A 22472-nucleotide genomic window follows, 5' to 3' on the forward strand; every position below is an offset into this window, starting at 1 on the left:
CTGGTGAAAGAAGACACCCTGAAGAAGGATCCACAATTATTCAAAGGCATCGACAAAGTGAAAAACAAGAAAATCGATGAGTCAATGCAAGCCAAACAACAGAAACACTGAAGAATTCCATTCCATTCCAGTCCAGAACCCAGTCCTGTTGTTTTTGGAGTCAGGGCACAATTACAGCAACAACTTTATATTCCCACTTGGCTATCAGTACATTTAGTTAATTGCAATTTTGTCGACAAGCTCTTTGAATCCAGTTGTCTGGTCCTCAAGCCAGCTCCGTATGGAAGTCAACTCCGCCTTCTGCAAGGCTGAAACCAATGGACAACCTTAATCTAAACATGCCAGCAGACCAGGGCTCGTCCGGGACTTGAACCCAGGATCTCTCGCATGTTAATTAACCATATTCCCTAAGCGAGAATCATGCCCCGAGACCAACCAGCCACTGACAGGGCAAGCTTTATTAGCTGCTGTGGAATTTCACTGGAACCCCCCAGCCAATCATCCATTTTTTTTCAGATCAAAGCAACATCCTGCAAATGCTGAAATAAAAACAGAAAGTGCTGGAAATGTTCAGCAGCTCTGGCAGCATCTGTGCTGTGAGAAACACAGTTAATGTTTCAGGGCACTCACCTTTTGTTTCAGCCAACCTTTCAGTCTGCTTCTGTCCATCCAATCTCACTTTCTGTTCTCTCCACATTCTAACCATTCACTACGTTACTACATTTTTCATGAATTCCTCATTTATTTTATTAATGACAATTTTGTATTTCTGGCCTTTGCTTCAGACACCACTACAAGTGGAATCATGTCTCCATCTACCCAATCAAACCACTTCGCTGTATCCTCACATTGCAATGTTTCTTTAACCCTGACAGACTGTGGAGTTTCTGCTGCTTGATTGCAGTTCTTGCTTCCCGCCAGTAGATGTCACCTCACTCCAATACAGTGAAGTTTACAAATCTGAGAGAGACACAACAGGAAATAATTGTTCACATTCTAGTGAATGTGTGGGATTTAGAAATACTAGGAGTGGAGACGAGTTATTATTGCACTCTGCTATAACATCTTTTATAATGGACTCCAGCATTTTCCGCACGACTGATGTCAGGCTTCTTTTGGGCCTCCTTATCTCGAGAGACAATGGATACGCGCCTGGAGGTGGTCAGTGGTTTGTGAAGCAGCGCCTGGAGTGGCTATAAAGGCCAATTCTGGAGTGACAGGCTCTTCCACAGGTGCTTCAGAGAAATTTGTTTGTCGGGGCTGTTGCACTGTTGGCTCTCCCCTTGCGCCTCTGTCTTTTTTCCTGCCAACTACTAAGTCTCTTCGACTCGCCACAATTTAGCCCTGTCTTTATGGCTGCCCGCCAGCTCTGGCGAATGCTGGCAACTGACTCCCACGACTTGTGATCAATGTCACACGATTTCATGTCGCGTTTGCAGACGTCTTTATAGCGGAGACATGGACGGCCGGTGGGTCTGATACCAGTGGCGAGCTCGCTGTACAATGTGTCTTTGGGGATCCTGCCATCTTCCATGCGGCTCACATGGCCAAGCCATCTCAAGCGCCGCTGACTCAGTAGTGTGTATAAGCTGGGGGTGTTGGCCGCTTCAAGGACTTCTGTGTTGGAGATATAGTCCTGCCACCTGCTGCCAAGTATTCTCCGAAGGCAGCGAAGTTGGAATGAATTGAGACGTCGCTCTTGGCTGGCATACCTTGTCCAGGCCTCGCTAACCGGTAGATAATTCGCTGTTTTCTTTCTGCCTCTTTTTTTAAATAGTGGAGTTACATTAACTACCGTCCAATCCATTGGAACTGTTCCAGAGTCGATAGAATTTTGAAAAAAGACCAGAAATGAATCTGGTATTTCAAGGGCCACTTCCTTAAGTACTCTGGGATGTAGATTATCAGGCCCTGGCGATTTATCGGCCTTCAATCCCATCAATTTCCCAAACATTCCCTACTAATACTGATTTCATACAGTTCCTCCTTCTCACTAGACCCTAAGTTCCCCAACATTTCTGGGAGATAATTTGTATCCTCCTTTGTGAAGACAGATCCAAAGTATGTATTTAATTGGTCTGCCATTTCTTTGTTCACCATTATAAATTCCCCCGTTTCTGACTGTAAGGGGCCCACATTTGTCTTCTCTAATCTTTTCATCTACACATATCTATAGAAGCTTTTATAGTCAGTTTTTATGTTCTCTGCTAGCTTACTCTCATACTCTATTTCCCCCTTCTTAATCAATCCTTTTGTCCTCCTCTGCTAAATTCCAAACTGCTCACAATCTTCAGGTTTGCTGCTTGTTCTGGCCATTTTATATTTCTCCTCCTTGGATCTAATACTTTCCTTAATTTCTTTTGTAAGCCACAGTTGAGCCACCCTTCCTGTTTTACTTTTGCACAGACAGGAATGAACAATTGTTGTAATTCATCCATGCGCTCTTTAAATGCTAGCCATTGCCTATCCACTGTCAACCCTTTAAGTAACGTTCCCCAATCTATCATAGCCAACTCCCGCCTCATACCTTCATAGTTTTCTTTGTTCAGATGCAGGACCCGAGTCTCGGAATCAACTCTCTCACTCTCCATCTTAATGAAGAATGTTATCATATTATGGGCGCACTTCCCCAAGGGACCCGACACAACAAGATTGTTAACTAATCCTTTCTCATTACACAATACCCAGTCCAGGATGGCCTGTTCTCCAGAGGTGTTTTACACCTCTATCAATTCTCCACTCAATCTCCTTTGAGAAAGGCAGAATAATCCTAGCTTTTCCAACCTAACCTTGTAACTAAAATCCCCCATCCCTGGATCCATTCTGGTAAATCGCCTCTGCGTCCTCTCAAGGACCCTCACATTCTTTCTAAAGTCTGCTGAGCAGAACTGGAAGCAACACTCCAATTGGGGCCTAACCAGAGTTTTACAATGGTTCAGCATAACTTCCCTGCTTTTGTACTCAATGCCTCTATTTATAAAGCCCAAGATCCCATATGCTTTGCGAACCACTCTCGCAATATGACTTGCCTCCTTCAAAGATTGATGCACATGAACCCCAAGTCCCTCTATTCCAGAACACTCTTTAGAACTGTGCCATTAAGTATATATTGCCTCTCCCTATTCCTTATGCCAAAATACATCACCTCACACTTGTCACTATTAAATTCCATCTGCCACCTGTCTGCCCATTCTGCTAGCCTATCACTGTCCTGTTGCAGGCAGTTCATATCATCCTCACTGTTTGCCGCTCCTCCAAGTTTGGTGTCATCGGCATATTTTGAGATTCTACTCTGTATTCCAAGATCCAAGTCACTTACCTTTAGCAAAAAAAGCAGTGGTTCTGGCACTGACCCTTGGGGAACACCACTGTCGACTATCCTCCAGTCTGACAAAGAACCATTTAATAAAACTCGCTGTTTTCTGTCCTTAAACCAATTTTCTATCCAATTGGACACTGACCCTCCTATACCACGAACCTCAATTTTGTTAACCGCCCTTTTATGTGGTACCTTGTCAAACGTTTCCTTAAAATCCATATAAACAACATCCACTGCATTCCCTTCATCAACCTGCTCTGTTAGTTCATCAAAAAATGCAGTTAGATTAGTCAAGCATGAACTCCCATTTATAAATCCATGCTCACTCTCCTTAATTAACTCGAACCTCTCCAAGTGACTGTTGATTTTTTACCCTGATTATTCTTTCTAAAACCTTACCCACCGCTGCTGTTAATCTAACTAGCCTGTAGTTACCCGGACTGTCCTTACACCCTTTCTTGAATAAGGGTGTCGCATTTGCCACTGTTTAATCCTCTGGCACCTCCCCCGTATCCAGGGAAGATTGGAATATTATAGCAAGCCCTTCTGTTATCTGCATCCGCATTTCCTTTCGCAACCTGGGATGTGAGCCATCCGGACCAGGTGATTTATCTACCCTAAGCACAGCCAGCCTTTTTAGTACGTCCCTATCCTAATTTGTACTCTCTCCATTGCCACTACTTTCTTCACTTCAACTGATATTTTGTCAAATTCCACTTCCTTAGTGATCACTGATGCAAAGTACTCATTAAGTAGATTAACATTGCCCTGCACCTCTAAGCTTATATTATCCTTTTTGTCCCTAATAGGCCCGACTCAACCTCTTACTACCCACTTATCATTTACATGCTGCTCGAAGATTTTTGGGTTTCCTTTCATGTTGACTGCCAGTCTATTCTCATAGAAATAGAGAATAAGCAAATATAGAAGATGTAAGTATTTCCCATCCTTGATGAGGTGGAATTTTTTATGTTGTGGGTGGTAATGTCTTGGCCCACGAGTGTGGTCGAAGCAGAGACAATCAATGATTTGAAAAGGCAATTGGATGGATACTTGAAGGAAAGAAACTTGCAGGAGGAAAGGGATCGAGCTGGTGAGTGGAACTGATTAGATTGCTCCGCGGAGAGCCAGCATGGACGTGATAGGCCAAATGACCACCTTCTATGTTGTAAATGACTCTGTGTTGTTTCTCAAATTCAATCCACTGGTGCTTGGTAAATGATTTCAAAGTAAATTGTGCAACTGGAAAATCAGAACCAAGGCAAGGGACGCATAAGGAAGCGAAATTGCTGAAACCCGGGATTGAACCAGGGACTTTTAGATTTTCAGTCTCACACTCTCCCAACTGAGCTATTTCAGCCCTACATTAACAGTGGCTTGGTTTCCTTGTTTTGGAAGAAAATACATACATTCAAGTTTTCCAAAAAATTAAAGAACACAACATGTGAGTAATATTCCCCATTGCTTTCTCAGTCCTGATGGATTGTGAAGCGGGAGACAGCCGGAAGTGCCACTGAGCCGCACAGACCCCGAGCTGAGAATGAAATGAGATCAAATTCAATCTTTCATAGTGAGATGCTGCTGAGAGGTAAGAGTCCTGAATCAAAGCGAGACTTGCTCATTTCAAACACTACCTGTACTCTCTGCTCATGAAGCCTTAAAAAAGGGAAAAACAGAATGGCACTCAAACTCACAACCCTGCCATTAAAAGTCTCATATTCGACTGACAGAACTGTCACTTCTACTCGGACTCTTATTGGATGGATGCAACCCCAACGCAGGGATGGCATTCAAATCCTCCCATGGGTCCACATGTCAGACTGAGTTCCATGTTGTAGACTCAAGCAAAGGAAATCTGCTCACTTCCAAAACTATCAGCGAATTGAAGCTGATTACGATCAACATCATCAGAGGTCAGAACTACCTGGTGAAAGAAGACACCCTGAAGAAGGATCCACAATTATTCAAAGGGATCGACAAAGTGAAAAACAAGAAAATCGATGAGTCAATGCAAGCCAAACAACAGAAACACTGAAGAATTCCATTCCATTCCAGTCCAGAACCCAGTCCTGTTGTTTTTGGAGTCAGGTCACAATTACAGCAACAACTATATATTCCCACTTGGCTATCTGTACATTTAGTTAATTACAATTTTGTCGACAAGCTCTTTGAATCCAGTTGTCTGGTCCTCAAGCCAGCTCCGCATGGAAGTCAATTCCACCTTCTGCAAGGCTGAAACCAATAGATAACCTTAATCTAAAAATGTCAGCAGACCAGGGCTCATCTGGGATTAAAACCCTGGATTTCTTACATGTTAATCAACCACATTCTCTAAGCAAGATTCGTACCCCTAGACCAACGAGCCACTGACCAGTCAGTTTGCTTTAGCTGCTGTGGAATTTCACTCGAACCCCCCAGCCAATCATCCATTTTTTTTCAGATCAAAGCAACATCCTGCAAATGCTGAAATAAAAACAGAAAGTGCTGGAAATGTTCAGCAGCTCTGGCAGCATCTGTGCTGAGAGAAACACAGTTAACGTTTCACGGCACTCACCTTTTGTTTCAGCCATCCTTTCAGACTGCTTCTGTCCATCCAATCTCACTTTCTATTCTATTCACATTCTAACCATTCACTACGTTACTACATTTTTCATGAATTCCTCATTTCTTTTATTAATGGCAATTTTGTATTTCTGGCCTTTGCTTCAGACACCACCACAAGTGGAATCATGTCTCCATCTACCCAATCAAACCACTTCGCTGTATCCTCACATTGCAATGTTTCTTTCACCCTGACAGACTGTGGAGTTTCTGCTGCTTGATTGCAGTTCTTGCTTCCCGCCAGTAGATGTCACCTCACTCCAATGCAGTGAAGTTTACAAATCTGAGTGAGACACAACAGGAAATAATTGTTCACATTATAGTGAATGTGTGGGATTTAGAAATACTAGCAGTGGAGACGAGTTATTATTGCACTCTGCTATTACATCTTTTATAATGGACTCCAGCATTTTCCCCACGACTGATGTCAGGCTAACCGGTATATAATTCGCTGTTTTCTTTCTGCCTCTTTTTTTAAATAGTGGAGTTACATTAACTACCGTCCAATCCATTTGAACTGTTCCAGAGTCTACAGAATTTTGAAAAAAAGACCAGAAATGCATCTGCTATTTCAAGGGCCACCTCCTTAAGTACTCTGGGATGTAGATTATCAGGCCTTGGGGATTTATCGGCCTTCAATCCCATCAATTTCCCAAACATTCCCTACTAATACAGATTTCATACAGTTCCTCCTTCTCATTAGACCCTATGTTCCCCAACATTTCTGGGAGGTAATTTGTATCGTCCTTTGTGAAGACAGAACCAAAGTATGTATTTAATTGGTCTGCCATTTCTTTGTTCCTCATTATAAATTCCCCCGTTTCTGACTGTAAGGGACCCACATTTGTCTTCACTAATCTTTTTCTCTACACCTATCTATAGAAGCTTTTACAGACAGTTTTTATGTTCTCTGCTAGCTTACTCTCATACTCTATTTCCCCCTTCTTAATCAATCCTTTTGTCCTCCTCTGCTAAATTCCAAACTGCTCACAATCTTCAGGTTTGCTGCTTGTTCTGGCCATTTTATATTTCTCCTCCTTGGATCTAATACTTTCCTTAATTTCTTTTGTAAGCCACAGTTGAGCCACCCTTCCTGTTTTACTTTTGCACAGACAGGAATGAACAATTGTTGTAATTCATCCATGCGCTCTTTAAATGCTAGCCATTGCCTATCCACTGTCAACCCTTTAAGTAACGTTCCCCAATCTATCATAGCCAACTCCCGCCTCATACCTTCATAGTTTCCTTTGTTTAGATTCAGGACCCGAGTCTCGGAATCAACTCTCTCACTCTCCATCTTAATGAAGAATTTTATCATATTATGGGCGCACTTCCCCAAGGGACCCCACACAACAAGATTGTTAACTAATCCTTTCTCATTACACAATACCCAGTCCAGGATGGCCTGTTCTCGAGAGGTGTTATACACCTCTATCAATTCTCCACTCAATCTCCTTTGATATAGGCAGAATAATCCTAGCTTTTCCAACCTAACCTTGTAACTAAAATCCCCCATCCCTGGATCCATTCTGGTAAATCGCCTCTGCGTCCTCTCAAGGACCCTCACATTCTTTCTAAAGTCTGCTGAGCAGAACTGGAAGCAACACTCCAATTGGGGCCTAACCAGAGTTTTATAATGGTTCAGCATAACTTCCCTGCTTTTGTACTCAATGCCTCTATTTATAAAGCCCAAGATCCCATATGCTTTGCTAACCACTCTCGCAATATGTCTTGCCACCTTCAAAGATCGGTGCACATGAACCCCAAGTCCATCTATTCCAGCACACTCTTTATAACTGTGCCATTAAGTATATATTGCCTCTCCCTATTCCTTATGCCAAAATACATCACCACACACTTGTCACTATTAAATTCCATCTGCCACCTGTCTGCCCATTCTGCTAGCCTATCACTGTCCTGTTGCAGGCAGTTCATATCATCTTCACTGTTTGCCACTTCTCCAAGTTTGCTGTCATCGGCATATTTTGAGATTCTACTCTGTATTCCAAGATCCAAGTCACTTACCTTTAGCAAAAAAAGCAGTGGTTCTGGCACTGACCCTTGGGGAACACCACTGTCGACTATCCTCCGGTCTGACCAAGAACCATTTAATATGACTCGCTGTTTTCAGTCTTTAAAACAATTTACTATCCAAATGGACACTGACCCTCCTAATCCATAAACCCCAATTTTGTTAACCACACTTTTATGTGGTACTTTATAAAATGCTTTCGTAATATCCATATAAACAACATCCACTGCATTCCCTTCATCAGTATTCTCAGATAGTTTATCAACAAATGCAGTTAGATTCGTCAAGCATGAACTCCCATTGATAAATCCATGCCCACTCTCCTGAATTAACTCAAACCTCTCCAAAGGACTTGATTTTTTCCCCTGACCTGTTGATCTCATGCTGATAGCAAGCTCACCAAAGAGCATGTATTTGGCAATGTGACGGTCATCCATTTGGCCCAGTCAACAGAGTCACCGCTGACTCAAGAGGGCAAACATGCTGCGGATCCCTGCACGCTGGTGTACTTCCGCATTCGGCACTCTGTCCTGCCAGGAGATGCCCAGTATCCATCTGAGGCAGCGGAGGTGGACGCTGTTCAGCCGCTTTTTTTGGCTTGTATAAGTTGTTGATGCTTCTCTACTATAAAGGAGGGTGCTGAGAACACAAGCCTGGTACACGTGGAGCTTTGTATTTTCGGTCAGTTTGCTGTCGGTTCACACTTGTCTTCTCAACTTTGACATGACAGCTGCAGCATTGGCAATCCTGGTGCTGATTTCAGCATCAAGGGCCAGATTGCTGGTGATTGTTGATTGAAGGTATGTGAAGCTGTTGACAACCTCCAAAGTGAGGTTGTCGATGTTGATGGAAAGTGGAGTCTCTACGTCCTGGCCCGTAACTTTCATCTTCCTGATGCTGATTGTCAGTCCAAACTCTTTGCAGGCCAGGGGGAACCGATCTACAAGCTGCTGTGACTGAACTTCATTATGGGATGTCAGCACAGCATCATCAGCAAATAGCAACTCACAGACTAGGAATTTACCCACTTTGGTCTTGGCGCACAGTCTTGCCAAGTTGAACAGCTTGTCGTCAGCTCTGATGTGCAGGTGAACACCTATATCTGAGTAATTGAAAGTGTACAATAGCAGCATGGAGAAGAATATGCCAATTATAAAGGATGTGATAACTAGACAGTTCGAAAATGATGACATGATTGGGCAGAGTCAACATAGATTTATGAAAAGGAAAACAGGTTTGAAAAACCTGTTGAGATTTTTGAGGATGTTACCTATAGAACAGATAAAGGAGAACCAGTGGATGTGTGGTATTTGTATTTTCCTTTGGTAAGGTCCCACACAGGAGGTGAGTAAACAAAATTAGAGCACATAGGCTTGGGGATAATATACTGATATGGATTGAGAATTGGTTAACAGACCGAAAACAGAGAGCAGGAATAACGGGTCCTTCTCAGGATGGCAGGCTGTTACTATTGGGGTACTGCAAGGATCAGTGTTGGAGCCACAGCTGTTAACAACCTATATAAATGATTTGGATGTGGGGATTAAATGTAATATTTCCAAGTTTGCAGATGACACAAAGCTTGGTGAAGTGTGAGTTGTGAGGAGGATGCACAGAGGCTTCCAGGGGACCTGGAGATGCTAAGTGAATGGGCAAGAACATGGAATATAATGTGAATAAGTGTGAAGTTATTCACTTTGGTAGAATAAACAGAAAGTCAGAGTATTTCTTAAATGGTGAGAGGTTGGGAAGTGTCGATGTCCAAAGGGACCTGGGTGTCCTTGTTCCTGAGACACTAAAAGCTCATGTGCAGGTGCAACAATCAATTAGGAAGGCAAATGGTATGTTGTACCCACACGAGGGGTCATGAGTACAGGAGTAAAGATGTCTTGCTGCAATTGTGTAGAGCCTTGGTGAATCCGCACTGGAGTATTGTGTACAGTTTAGTCTCCTCATCTTATGAAGGATACACTTGCCATAGAGGGGGTGAAACAGAGGGTCAACAGACTAATCTTTTATTTGCATTTATTTCCTTTCATCTCAGTTTGTTCAGTTTGCTTACCTACTGTTTTTTTTCAGGTATGTACTTCCTGCTGTTCAATATTCAGTCTATTAACACCTAATCTGTACTAATGCTTTGTATTTCAACACACCATTAACATATTGTTTGCCTTTGCTGCATGACTTTTTGGTCAGCTATGTGGCCTTGTCCAATCTACACCTTCTCCTTTGTTATCTCTTGCCCCACCCCCACCCCACTTGCTTATAACCTGTGACTTTTCTAATATATGTCAGTTCCGAAGATGGGTCACTGACCTGAAACGTTAACTCTGCTTCTCTTTTCACAGATGCTGCCAGACCTGCTGAGTGGTTCCAGCATTTCTTGTTTTTATGTCACCAGGCTAATCCCTGGGATGGTGGGATTGTCTTATGAGGAAACTGGGCCTGTATTCCTTAAAGTTTCGAAGAATGAGAGGTGATCTGATTGAAACTGACAAAATTCTTACAGGGCGTGACAGTGTGGATCTGGACAGGATGTTTGCCCTGGTTGGTGAGTCTAAAACCAAAGGACATCGTCTCAGAATAAGGAGTAGGCCATTTAAAACTGAGATGGGTGGAATTTCTTCACTCAGACGGTGGTGAATCATTGGAATACTGTGCCCCAGAGGGCTGTGGCAGCTCAATCATTGAGCATGTTCAAGACAGAAATTGATAGAAATCTTGATACTCATGACATCAAGGGATATGGGGATAGCATGGGAAAGGGGCTTTGAGGTAGGTGATCAGCCATGATCGAATTGAATGACAGAGCAGGCTCGACGGGCTGAATAGCTTTCTCCGATGTTCCTCTGTTCCTAAGAGAGTTGGCGCCAGCGCGCAGCCCTGCTTTACCCCACTGCTGATCTTGAATGCGTCTGATGTTGCTCCATTGTAACTGATGGAACTGTGCATGTTCTCGTGGAAAGATGAGATGATGCCCAAGAGGTCAGGAGGGCAGCCGATGTTCCATTGCAGTTTGAAGAGGCCGTCTCTGCTGACAAGATCAAAGGCCTTAGTGATGTTAATAAAAATGTGTGAGGCTCTTTGGCGCAATGGATAGCGTGTTGGACTTCTAAATAATGATTGAGACGATATTTAAAGATTGTGGGTTCAAGTCCCACCAGAGTCAGATTTTGGACCAGAAACAGAGGAGCACAACGGAACAACAAATGAAGAAATGCGCCAAAAGCACAGACTCGGAGACAGAGCGAGAGAGAGAGGAGCAGAGCAGGGGAAAAAAAATCGAGGAGTGACGTCACAATGGAGAGTGAGAGCAGGGAAACAGAGAGCCGCTGGGGTGAGGACACAGGATTTGGTTCTTGCTTCGGTGCAGTGGAAGGAGCTGTTTGGTGAGGATCTGGTAAGCTGTGACATCACAGGCAAGCAGGTAGTTGATTGGTTTGGAAGAACCGACCTGCTTGATGCGCATCTGGTAAGTGATTAAGATCCATTTTAGTCCTAACGTTTAAAATAGTAAACAAACTAGTGGTAAGTTTAATAAAATATGCAATAAAATGAATAATTGAATAAAATATTTAAGTAGTTAATTGAAACACGTTAAGGATGACAGGACAGGTGATGTGTCACAGCTGCAGCATGTGGGAGTTCCTGGATGCCAGTGTGATCCAGGGCAAACACGTCTGCAGTAAGTGTTTGCGGCTCAAAGAGGGAGAAATAAGGAATGTAGTGGTAGTAGGGGACAGTATAGTAAGGTGGATTGACTCTGTTCTCTGCAGCAAAAGCAAGAGTCCAGACGGCTGTGTTGCCTGCCGGTGCCAGGATTCAGGACATCTGCTCAGGGCTGGAGCGAAACATACAATGGGAGGGGGAGGATCCAGTCGTCGTGGTCCATGTCGGTACCAAAGACATAGGCAGGACAAGGATAGAGGTTCTGCAAAGTCAGTATGAGGAACCAGGCACCAAATTAAGAAGCAGAACCTCTAAGTTAATCATCTCTGGATTATTACCTGAGCCATGTGCAAATTGGCATAGGACAAATAAGATTGGAGAAAGTAATGTGCGGCTGAAAGACTGGTGTGGTAGTAGTGGGTTCTGGTTCATGGGACGTTGGCACCAGTGCTGGGGAAAGAGATGGCTGTACCGTTGGGACGGTCTACACCTGAACCGTGCTGGTGCCGGTGTTCTAGCGAGCCAAATAACTAGAGAAGTAGAGACGGTTTTAAACTGAATAGTGGGGGCAAGGGATCAAATTTGGGAAGATATGGTGAATCAAGGAGAAGAGACAAGGCAAGAGAGAAAGGTATAAATATGGGAAATGATAAACAGACCGAGACAGGAAGGGACAGAATGTACAAATCTAAGAGTAAATCGACAGATAAGGCTAGAGGTGACAAAAATAATAAAAGGACAAAACTAAATGTTCTGTATCTGAATGCATGGAGCATTCGAAACAAAACAGATGAACTGAGAGCACAAATAGAATAAATAAGTACGATCTGATAGTCATTACAGAGACATGGCTGCAGGGCGACATAGATTGGGATGTAAATATTGGAGGTGACATGGCATTTTGGAAGGACAGGAAGCTTGGAAAAGGTGGCGGGGTAGCTCTGTTAATTAATGATGGTATTCGCGTAATAGAGAGGGATGACCTAAGTTCAGGAGATCACGATGTAGAAGCAGTTTGGGTACAAATGAGAAATCATAAAGGCAAGAAGTCACTTGTGAGAGTGGTGTACAGGCCACCTAACATTAACCACACTGTCAGATGGGATATAAAGGAAGAAATAATGGCAGCTTGTCAGAAAGGTACTGAGATAATTATGGGGGATTTTAATCTACATATAGATTGGAAAATTCAGATGGGCAGAGGTAGCCTAGATGAGGAATACATAGAATGTTTTGGGGATAATTTCTTGGAACAATACATTCTGGAGCCAACCAGAGAGCAGGCTATACTAGACCTGGCATTGTGCAACGAGATAGGATTAATTAATGACCTCATAGTTAAGGTGCCCCTAGGTAGTAGCGATTATAATATGATTGAATTTTACATTCAGTTTGAGGGAGAGGAGAGTGGGTCCCAGACTAGTATTTTAAATTTAAATAAGGGCAATTATAAGGTCATGAAAGCAGAGCTAGCTAAAGTGAACTGGCAAATTAGGTTAAGGGATAAGTCAATAGAGATGCAGTGGCAGACATTTAAGGGGATATTTCAGAAAACACAGAATAGATACATTTCAACGAGAAAGAAAAGTTCCAAAGGTGGGACTCACCATCCATGGTTCACGAAAACAGTTAAAGATACTATCAAACTTAAAGAAAAAGCCTATAATTGTGCAAAGGTGGGAGGCAGGTCAGAAGATTGGACAGAATATAAAAAAACCAGCAAAGAATGACTAAAAGATTGATAAGGAAGGTAAAATTAGAGTATGAGACAAAGCTCGCAAGAAATTTCAAGACAACTAGTAAGAGTTTCGATAGATATTTTAAAAAGAAAAGAGTTAACAAAGCGACTGTTGGTCCAATAGAAAGTGTGTCTGGGGAATTAATAATGGATAATTAAGAGATGGCAGATGAATTGAACAGATACTTTACATCGGTCTTCACCATTGAGTATACAAATAACATTCCAGTATTAGCCGTATATCAGGAAATTGAAGGGATGGAGGAACTCAAGAAAATTACAATCACCAGGGAAGTGGTACTAAACAAATTGTTGGAGCTGCGGGTTGACAAGTCGCCAGGTCCTGAATTGGCTAGTGAGATAGTTGATGTGCTGGTTTTAATATTCCAAATTTCCCTCGCTTCGGGAAGGTTCTGTTAGATTGGAAAGTAGCGAATGTAATTCATTTATTCAAAAAGGGAGGGAGACAGAAAGCAGGAAACGGCAGGCCAGTTAGCTTAACATCTGTCTTAGGGAAAATGTTAGGAGCGATTACTGAAGATGTTATAGCAGGGCATTTAGAAAAAATTAAGGTAATCAGGCAGAGTCAACATGGTTTTTTGAAAGGGAAATCATGTTTAACCAATTTATTGGAGTTCTTTGAGGGAGTTACATGTGCTGTGGATAAAGGGGAACCAGTGGATGTATTGTATTTCGATTTCCAGAAGGATAAGGTGCCATATCAAAGGTTATTGCAGAAAATAAAAGCTCATGGTGTCGGGGGTAACATATTGGCATGGATAGAAGATTGGCTAGCTGACAGGAATCAGAGAGTCAGCATAAATGGGTCATTTTCTGGTTGGCAAGAAGTAACGAGTGGTGTGCCACAGGGATCTGTGCTGGGGCCTCAACTTTTTACAATTTATATAAATGACTTAGATGAAGGGACCGAAGGTATTGTTGCTAAATTTGCTGATCACAAAGATAGGTAGGAAAGTAGGTTGTGAAGAGGACATAAGGGGGCTACAAAGGGATATAGATAGGTTAAGTGATTGGGCAAAGACCTGGCAAATGGAGTATAATGTGGGAAAGTCGGAAATTGTCCACTATGGCAGGAAGAATAAAAAAGCATATTATCTAAATGGTGAGAGATTGCAGAGCTCTGAGATTCAGAGGGATCTGGGTGTCCGAGGGCATGAATTGCAAAAGGTTAGTATGCAGGTCCAGCACGTAATTAGGAAAGCTAATAGAATGTTATCATTTATCACCATGGGAATTGAATACAATAGTAGGGAGGTTATGCTTCCGCTATACGGGACATTGGTGAGACCTCTTCTGCAGTACTGAGCACTGTACTGGTCTCCTTATTTGCGGAAGGATGTAAATGCATTGGAGGTAGTACAGAGAAAGTTTACGAGACTAATACATGGAATGGGTGGGCTGTCTTACGAGGAAATATTGGACAAGCTAGGCTTGTCTCCGCCAGAGTTTAGAAGAGAAAGAGGTGACATGATTTGTTATTTAATTTATTGATTAACAAATTAGCTATCCTCCAGTCTTCCGGTACCTCACCCGTGGCTAACGATGATACAAAAATCTCTGCCAGCGCCCCAGCAATCTCCTCCCTTGCTTCCCATAGCATCCTAGGATACATCTGATCAGGCCCTGGGGATTTATCCACCTTAATGCGCTTCAAAACCTCCAACACCTCCTCCTTTGTAATGTTGATATGCTGCAGGATATCGCTGTTCTCTCCCTTGAACTCACTAGCTTCCATGACCTTCTCCACGGTAAATACAGACAAGAAATATTCATTTAAGACCTCGCCCATTTCGCGTGGCTTCACACACAGATTGCCACACTGATCCTTAAGGGGACCTATTCTCTCCCTAGCTACCCTTTTACTCTTAATACACTTATAGAATCTTTTAGGATTCTCCTTTATCTTATCTGCCAGGGAAATCTCATGGCCCCTTTTCGCCCTCCTAATTTCCTTCTTAAGTATACTCCTATATCCCCTATACTTCTCGAGGGACTCGCTCGATCCCAGCTGCCTATACCTGACGTATGCCTCCTTCTTTGTCCTGACCAGACCCTCAATTTCCCTCGTCAACCAAGGTTCCCTAAACTTGCCAGCCTTGCCCTTCCATCTAACAGGAACATGCTGGCCCTGAACTCTTCCTATCTCACTTTTAAAAGCCTCCCACTTGCCAGACGTCCCTTTACCTGTAAACAGCCTCTCCCATTCAACTTTTGAGAGTTCCTGTCTGATGCCATGGAAATTAGCCTTCCCCCAATTTAGGACTTCAACCTGAGGACCAGTCCTATTCTTTTTCATAACTATCTTGAAGCTAATAGAGTTATGGTCACTGGTCCCAAAGTGCTCCCCCACTGCCATATCAACCACCTACCCATTCTCATTTCCTAAGAGGAGATCGAGTGTAGCCCCTTCTCTAGTCGTGCCATCCACGTACTGCTTCAGAAAACTATCCTGGACTCACTTAACAAATTCTTCCCCATCTGATCCATTAGCACTAAGGCAGTCCCAGTCAATATTAGGGAAGTTAAAATCACCTACTATTACAACCCTATAATTCCTATACCTATCTGTGATTTCCCTACATATATGCTCCTCCACTTCCCTCTGACTATTGGGGGGCCTATAGTATAATCCCATCAAAGGGATCACCCTTTTATTATTTCTAAGTTCTACCAGTATGGCCTCACTGGACATTCACCCCGGGATATCCTCTCTAAGTACTGCCGTGATGTCCTCCCTAATCAATAGTGCAACTCCCCCTCCTCTCTTACCTCCACCTCTGTCACGCCGGAAGGATCGGTACCATGGAACATTGAGCTGCCAGTCCTGCCCATCCCTCAACCACGTTTCCGTAATAGCTACAATACCACAATCCCATGTACCGATCCATGCTCTGAGTTCATCTGCCTTACCTGTAAGGATACTTGCATTAAAGTAAATGCAGTTTAGCCCACCAGACCTTCCACGCTCCCTGTCCTGCCCCTGCCTGGCCTGCCTACTGGACTTGCTTGCTTTAACCTCTCCATTTGCCTCAACTATCTCATCGGAGAGACTACTACTTTGGGTCCCACCCCCGCTGCAAGACTAGTTTAAACCCTCCAGTGTATTACTATAAAATCTCCCTACAAGGATATTGGTCCCCTTCCAGTTCAGATGCAAAGCGTCCCTCTTGTACAGGTCACCTCTGCACCAGAAGAGATCCCAATGATCCAAGTACCTGAAGCCCTCCGGCCTTCGCCAGTCTTCAGCAATGCATTCATTTGCCTAATCCTCCTATTCCTACCCGCACTAGCACGTGTCACAGGGAGTAATCCTGAGATTACAACCCTAGAGGTCCTGCTCTTTAACCTTCTGCCTAACTCCCTATATTCACTTTGCAGAACCTCATCTCTCTTCCTGCCTATGTCGTTCGTACCAATATGGACCACGATCTCTGGCTGCACACCCTCCCCTTTCAGAATTTCCGGCAGCTGCTCCGAAACATCCTTGACCCTAGTATTAGGGAGGCAACATACCATCCTGGAGTCTCGTTTGCGGCCACAGAAACGCCTATCTGCACCCCTTATGATAGAATCCCCTATCACAATAGCTCTTCCACCCCTTTTCCTCCCCTGCTGTGCAGCAGAGCCCTCCGTGGTGCCACGGACCGCGCTGTTGCTCTTTTCCCATGGGAGGTCTTCCCCCAACAGTAACCAAAGCGGTGTATCTGTTTGAGAGGGGGATGGCCACAGGGGACTCCTGCACTACCTGCCTGCTCCGACTATTCCATCTGGTGGTCACCCATCCCTTTTCTGCCTGTGCATCCATTACCTGCATTGCGACCACCTCACTAAACATGCCATCCATGACGCCCTCAGCTTCGTGGACGCTCCACAGTGAAACCGCCCGCAGGTCCAGCTCCATAATGCGATTAGCCAGTAGCTGCAGCTGGATACACTTCCTGCACACATGGTCGTCATGGAGACTGGGAGGGTTCCTGAATCCCCACATAGCGCAGGAGGAGCATATCACGGGGCTGAGCTCTCCTGCCATGACTTACCCTTAGATTAATTAGTTACTCCCTTAATTAAAAAATACTAATGACACTAGGGGCCTTGTTCTACCCACTACAATCTAAAGTTCTTCAGAAGCTACACTGAATAAAAAAAAACACTTTAGTCGTACTCATCTTATCAGCAGAGGTTTTTTTTCAAGTAAAAAAACTTTGCCCTTTTCTTTAAGATATTTAAATACACTAAAAGCAGTGACTCACCAACCAATCACCTTGCAGCTCTCCTCTGACATCACAGTTGGCTTCTTTTTTTTCAAAACTCCAGCACACTGGAAGAGCTCCACTCCACTCCTGGAAGGTAAGAGACTGGGCCTCGATCCTCGGATTGGATTTATTGGCTCCGCTCTCAACGTTCTCCTTATATCGGTCCATATAGGTCTGCTCCGCTCCGCTCCTCTCCGCTCCCGGAAGGTAATTCACCAGCTTTTGCAGAAAAGTAGGTCTTAAGCTGTTGCAGTACCTGTTAGAAAGATAGTCTAAGCTATTCTGAAGTCATCTTCCAATGTCATCTACATGGAAGCAGGATTTTAAAGGATAAGATGTAGTTTTTAAAAGTCACTTCAATCTTGCTCAAGATTCTTTTCAAAGAAGCCAAGTAAATCTTGATAAAAAGTCATATACATTTAGAGATCTTTTAAAAGCACTTCAATCTTGTTAATAAAAAGTCAGATGTAAATTTAAGAACTCTGATCAGGCTATGCTAAAAAGTTACATGCAATTAAGAAATAAAATACAACATTTAAAATGTCTGAACTCCCTCTGAAAGTTGACAACTGCTGCTGCCGGTGTCTTCCTGGAATAGTGGAGCTGTTGTGTCAACAGAAAAGTCCTTCCCGAGCAGCCCTGAGCCTGTTGGTACCGGCTTTAATCCAACCCAGGTAAAAATCAGGGTACATTGTGGGCAATGAGCCCAAATTGCTGAACTACAGGTCCCTGTCACTTTAAAGAGTTGGCTGGTGCGATTATGATCAGAGGCTCCTTCCAAGCACATTTCTCACCACCACAACTTCCAGATGCTGGTGTTAGTGTGTGCATGTACCGGCAGTTGCAGTGCTGTTCAGACCCTCAATAGCAGTGAAAGTCTCAGAGTTCACCGCGATTGGGGCTGTAAAATCCAGGCCAATATCTCACAGTCCTGTTAGATTTGCTCTCCCTCTGTACAAAATCAAACTCCACACATTGTCTTTCACTCACTCCTGTTTCCAGCCCTGATGGTGCAGAAATCCCCTCTCAAAGGTACACAATCCAGTTGATTTCTGATCAAATACCTCCTTCCCCATTCAATAGAGGAAACAGAGACATGAACAGGAGTCAGGTGCAAGAAAGTTTCACCAACAGAGCAAAGAAATGCACCAACAAAAGTCACACCTACTTTCCAATCATTTCACTGTAATATTCTTTCACTTGTTTTGTAAGTGACTGCAATAAATCTGAAAATGAGCACCATGAGGTTTGTGTTCACTAGTCACTTGTTCTCCTGTGTTTGTCTGTCAGGTTTGCAATACAGTTTGTATTGGATATTGAAGAGAATCTCTTTTCAAGATGATTGCACATCGTACTGTGTTTAAAGCAACCAACTTGGAAAATGGCAGAAAATGAATGTTTCAATACCTGTGTGACCAGATTCTTCCAATGCTTTTCAACAGCTAGATTGATGATGCTTGCAATCTGTATCCTGTGGAGAATGGGAGAGGAGAATAAAAACATGGTGCATGAACAGGACAGACTGTGTAAAATGGGAGCACAGAAATACTGCCACCTCATTGAAAGTTAATGAGATTTATTCGAAGTCAGACACCTGTCCACAATGAACAAGTGAATACATTAATTGTCCACTTTCAATCTAAATGGGACTGAGGTTCCAACAGAGAAGTTTTCTGGAAAATACCTGCTGCAGTTTTAAAATTGATGAACTGGAACATCTTATACTAACTTTCAAATAACTGTAGTGATTGTATAGTTCTCATAGTGGAGAGAAGGAGTTGTTTATAAATATAAGCAGAAAAACACATTTGTGGATTGGTGAATGAGCTTTATCTTTCTGAAATGTATTTGTCCATTGGTTGCAGGTCACTGGAAATTCTTTTTTACATTTCAATTGTAGCAGCAGCAGTTAGCAGCAAAATGTCTGATTAATCAGAGTAGTGGGTCTGGGAAACACTTAAACAGCCGAGACCCTGTAAAACAGAACTCCAAGTAATAGTTTAAATAAGGCACTGAACTGACAGAGCGGTAAAGGCCTGCTCAGGTCAGGAAAAAAAACCCGACCCGAACCTGACAGAACCACATTGGACCCGAGCCTGACCCGGCCCGAGTATCTCCATTTATTCCCACGCCCAAACTAACCCGAGCCTTACCCGACCACCGGAATGTTCACTTTCTCGACCTCCCGATTCCGAATCGACAGGAAGCTGCAGCATGAGCGCAATGACGTCATAGAGATGCTCACTTGCTCACTGCGCAGACTCAGAGTTTCCCTCCTTAATGACCCGGACTCCCGGCTTTGGTTGGCTTTTCAACTTTTGACACTTATTAAACTCAACTTCCCAGCAAAGTTAAATGTAATACTTACTGTGTGTGTCCGACACGGACTCAGACCAACCTGGACCCAGCCTGACCTGAACCTGACCCAACCTGACCCGAGCCCGAAAGCCAGAACCGGAAGAGCGACCCGACATGACCCGAACCCGACACAGGTCGTCGGGTTCAGGTCGGATTGCAGGCCTTTGCAGAGTGGAGGTCAGATGAGGATTGAATTAATTTCAATCACTGAATCTAAACAAGAAGTAAATCTGTCAGGAATGGAACGCTTTGCTTTATCTGTGAGCATGTGGCACAACGGTAGCGCGTCTGACTCCAGATCAGAAGGTTGCGTGTTCAAATCACGTCAGGCTCAGTTGTGTTTTCCAGCAGCTCAAGTTCCTGGATTTTATTTCAGAAGAGAGTTCGATCTGTTGGAATGTTCAGTGAATGGTTGAATTTCAAGATCAACTTTAATAGATTAAAGTCCTGATTTCTGGTTCTGTTCCATTTCCATGCTCAGTTCTTATTTCACACTGTTTTATATCAGAACAATGTTTCAGGGATGTGATGTGTCCATTGTTTGTACAATCGCTCTGTCACCCAGTGTGAGAAATAAAACACAAACCGCCCAGCGTGCGGCTCAATCCCATACCTGGCTCTGTCCATAGGCCGCTTAGTTCAGTTGGTTAGCACGCAGTGTTGATAACAACAAGGCTGTGGATTTGATCCCCATGTGCGCTGTCACATGGTCAGTCAATAATTTGACACATTTTTGTTACACTTAAAATCCAACTTTTGGATGCAAACAAGTTTACATAAAATGTCAAAGGGAATTTATTTTGAATAACATCCATTGTATCTTTGTCACTGATCTGGAGTAACACAGAATTCTTTCCAATTATCTTCCGTTTGCTGATAAACGTTGAACTCGTGGCCTGTTCTCGTTAATGGTCACGAGCAACAAAAACAGACAGAGCGAGTCTGACCACCCAGAGATGTGGAAAAGGCTTCAGTTTGGGACAAATGCAGCAAATCAAATGTTCACCCGGCCCCGAGAGAGTCAAACACTGGGGGAAAGGACACAGGGAGATAGAGAATAAGCTAAAGCAGACAATGTAAATATTTCCCATCCTTGATATCTCTCTATTCCAATCCAACCTTCAGAGTTGGGTAAATAATTTCAGTGTAAATTGTGCAGCTCAAGAGTCAAAACCAAAGGGTGATGCAGAATAAATGAGAACTGCCAAAACCCCAGATTGAACCAGGGATCTTCAGTCGAACACTCTCCCAACTGAGCTATTTCAGTCTCACAGGCAAGTAACATTCGCACCACACAAGTGCCAGGCAATGAATATCTCCAACAAGAGAGAATCTAACCATCTCCCCTTGACATTCAATAGCATTACAATCACTGAATCCCCCACCATCAACATCATGGAGGTTACCATGGGTAGCCATACAAATAACGTGACTACAAGAGCAGGTCAGAGGCTTGGAATCCTGAGGTGAGTAATTACAGTGCAGCTGTTGGCTCCACCCCAGGGGCTGAACTTGTTCTGTAAACCATGAAGCAGCTTCCTCTCAAATCCCAGGTTTATTAATAAATCCATTTACAAAAGCCCCAAAGTGTGCTATATTCCTCTCACTCATCCATGACTCCTGACTCCCCAAAGCCTGTCCACCATCCACAAGGCACAAGTCAAGAGTGTGATGGAATATTCTCCACTTGCCTGGATGGGTGCAATTCCAACTCAAGAATCTCAACACCGCCAGGACAAAGCAGCCCGCTTGATTGGCACCCCATCTGCAAACATTCACCCCCTCCACCATTGACGCACAGTTGCAGAGTGTGTACCGTCTACAAAATCCACTGCAGCAATGCACCACAACTCCTTAGACAGCACCTTCCAAACCAGTGACCTTTACCACCTAGAAGGGCAAGGGCAGCAAATACAGGGGATACCACCACATGCAAGTTCCCCTCCAAGCCACACATCATCCTGACTTGGAACTATATCGCCGTTCCTTCACTGTCGCTGGGTCAAAATCCTGGAACTCCCTTTCTCACAGCACTGTGGGTGTACCTACCCCACATGGACTGCAGCGGTTCAAGAAGTCAGCTCACCACCACCTTCTCATGGGCAATAAATGCTGGCCTAGCCAGCGATGCCCACATCGCATGAATGAATGAATAAAAAAGTGAAGTATCCCTTGTGTCATTGTTTTGGTAGAAAATATAACCCTGGTGGAATTGCCCCTCCCAATCACACCTCACTTCATAGAACATAGAAAATGGAGAAAATTTATGGCACAGACTGAGACCATTTAGCAATCGTGTCTGTGCCAGCTGAAAAAGAGCGATCCAGCCCAATCCCACTTTCCAGGTCTTGGGAATGGGATCTGAACAGATCTCAGAGCTCACATTATGTGAATGTTCTGTTGAAGTGTTGGTGAGCTGATATACCAGGGGAGATTCACACTGTCAGACACAGTGTGAAATACATTCAAGTATTTATAAAA

The 22472-nt window shown here is 43.6% G+C and overlaps 1 non-coding gene across 1 annotated transcript; it reads left to right on the top strand.

Annotated features, from left to right (window-relative positions):
- The first annotated feature begins 20253 nt into the window (after positions 1-20253).
- Positions 20254-20325, top strand: trnaw-cca (transfer RNA tryptophan (anticodon CCA)). Its single transcript has one exon. It is a non-coding gene; the product is annotated as a tRNA-Trp (tRNA).
- Positions 20326-22472: the final 2147 nt, after the last annotated feature.

Source organism: Heterodontus francisci, unplaced genomic scaffold (genome assembly GCF_036365525.1).
Source record: "Heterodontus francisci isolate sHetFra1 unplaced genomic scaffold, sHetFra1.hap1 HAP1_SCAFFOLD_51_2, whole genome shotgun sequence".
Classification (NCBI taxonomy): domain Eukaryota; kingdom Metazoa; phylum Chordata; class Chondrichthyes; order Heterodontiformes; family Heterodontidae; genus Heterodontus; species Heterodontus francisci.